Genomic DNA, 2,904 nt, shown 5'->3' with positions numbered 1-2,904 from the left:
AGGGCAGCTGTTTGGCCTGAAGATGGCGTTTGGTCAAAATCAAAGTAAATATCATGATCACTCATTGTTTCAGAATATTTGTCTAACTATGCAAAGATGTGTTGCATTTTTTAACTACATAAAGATGTGTTGTAGTTGTTTGGTTGTATAAAGATGTGTTGCTGTTTTACCTTGCCTGCCTAAGGCACCTGATTGATCTAATAAAAAGCTTAATGGCCAATAGTGAAGGAAGAGGCATGGGTGGGACCTCTGGGCAGGAGAAGTAAGTAGGAGGAGGAATTAGGCTGGGGAGAAAAAAAAGGAAACAACAGGGAGGCAATAGGGAAATGCCAGAGGCCAGACAGAAACATGCAGGAAGCAGAAAAGTAGGACTTACAGAAGAAAGAAAGAAAGAAAGAAAGAAAGAAAGAAAGAAAGAAAGAAAGAAAGAAAGAAAGTAAGTAAGTAAGGAAGGAAGGAAGGAAGGAAGAAAGAAAGAAAGAAAGAAAGAAAGAAAGAAAGAAAGAAAGAAAGAAAGGAAGGAAGGAAGGAAGGAAGGAAGGAAGAAAGAAAGAAAGGTGAAAAGCCCCAAGGCAAAATGTAGATGAAAGAAACAGGTTAAATTAAGTTAAAAAGAGCTGGTGGGGCAAACCTAAGTTAAGGCCAAACAATCATAATTACTAATGAGTCTCTGTGTCTTTATTTGGGAGCTAGTTGATGGCCCAAAGAAATTTCCAACTACAACTTGTCTTTGCTTTGTTCTCTGACCCACGCCCCCATTCCTGGAAGTTGGAGTCTCCTGTGATTCCCAGAGCCCCAGCTTCACACCACAACTTAGTTCAGTTAGGGTAAGTCCTTGACTATATACATGCACTTTCTTCCTCTTGGACTTTTAAGCAGCTTCCTTGAGAGAAGGGATCATCTTAACCCCCTCCCCACAAGGTCATGTGCTGCTCTAAGTCCCATTGTTGAAGACAACACCAACACAACTCATTGAACATGGAGAGTTGAGCTGATGCCCACATGAGGCCTTCACCCCTATATTCTAGTGTCTTTGGTACAGGAAGGTACACTACATGCTTTCAAAAGAGAAATATAAATACCACACTAGCCACAAACCCTTTGATCTACAACAGTGTCCTACCTGCAAGCTAAGCTAGGGCAATGGTGCACAAAGCTCATGGGAGTAAGCAGCTGATATCCGATTTGACTTCAGGTCCATTCTACAAGATGGAACCCACATTCAACACTGCTATGGTGACCAATAACTTGAGTCTATATGGCCTTAGAACCTAGGGTGGAACTAAATAATACTGTTCTACTAAAATAACGTAGCAATAGAATGACTCCTAAGGATATTCTGTTATACTCGTAGATCAGTGTCTTGCTCAGCCATCATCCAAGAAGCTTCCTCTGCAGCAGATGGAAACAAATACAGAGACTTACAGTCAGACATTACACAGAGACTGAGAGACCTTGGGGCTTTCAGCTCTAAATGGGTTGGATGTCTCCATCAAATATCTTCCCTCAGGGCTCAGAGAACTCTGTGAAAGAAAAAGGCAGAAGACCATAAGAGCCAGAGGGGATGGAAGACACCAAGAAAACAAGACCGTCTAAATCAAATAAGCAAATGTCATATACACTCACAGAGATAAGGCAGCATAAACAGGGCATGCGCGGGTCTGCACCAGGTCCTCTGTGCATATTATGGCTTCCAGTTTATTGTTTAATGGAATTCCTGAGTGTGTAAAGGAATGGGTCTCCATTTCTCGGGTCTTCCCTTGGACTCTCATTCTTCTGTTTGTTTTGTCCAACTTCGATGTGTTAGATTTTGTTTTATGTTATTTTATTTTATTATTATTCCTTAAAAATCTGTTTGTTTTCTAATAAGAGTCAGAAAGGGAGTGGATTCAGGTGGGACAGAAGTAGGGGAGGAACGGGGAGGAGTATAGGGGAAACCACAATCAGGACATATTGTGGGAGAAAGAACTCCCTTTTCAACAACAGAAAAAGGAAAAAGAAGCTCATACACTGCTCTGGCAGAGGATGCAAGTTCAGTTCCCAGCACCCATGTCTGGTGGCTCACAGCTGCATGTGACTCCAACTCCAGCTCCGTATCCATTGCTCCCTTCCGCATACAAGTGGGCACACTCACACAGATACACACACATACATAAACAACAAAAGACAAAAGTATCTTTTAAAAAGTCACCAAGTCCTAGAGAACATGTACAAATGGCTTGTGAGTTTGTGGGGAACTTAAAACTGGATGGTCACTGTCTATAGTCAGGTTGGGGCTGCGTTATTTATGTACGCTATGGCTAAGACAAGGTGTAAGTAAAGGCAAGGTGTAGGTAGAGATTAAGAATTAGCTTCTCCGCCCTTTCTTAGGTCCCCAGACCTCATCAACTTCCAGCTGTGCCTCTGCGATTGATTCTGCACATCCAAGCAGTGATCTGTGAAGCTTCTCACCATCCTCCTCACAAAAGGACCTCACACATTTCCAGTTTTAGCAACTCTAGAGCCTAGGAGAGTACACAGAGAAGAATTAACACCTAACAGAGCATCAACGCTCCAGGAACATGGACCTGCAGCCACATGCCCTTCCCTTCACTGCTGAGTCCCTCCCACACGAGGCTCAGAGAGAGACAAACAGAGAGAAAGAGAGAGACAGAGACAGAGACAGAGAGAGAGACAGAGACAGAGACAGAGAGAGAGACAGAGAGAGAGACAGACAGAGAGAGAGAGACAGACAGAGAGACACAGAGAGAGAGAGAGACAGACAGACAGACACAGAGAGAGAGAGAGATGCTGTGATCATCCCTTAAAAAAAACATCCTGTTCTGTATACAATGATCTGCATACTGTTTCTCGTCTTACCATGATTGCATTCAAAACTTGATCACATTCTATTCATCCTGTCAT

The sequence above is a fragment of the Microtus ochrogaster genome, chromosome 6 (genome assembly GCF_000317375.1).
Source record: "Microtus ochrogaster isolate Prairie Vole_2 chromosome 6, MicOch1.0, whole genome shotgun sequence".
NCBI classification, from domain to species: Eukaryota; Metazoa; Chordata; class Mammalia; order Rodentia; family Cricetidae; genus Microtus; species Microtus ochrogaster.
Note: the sequence above shows the minus strand (reverse complement) of the source record.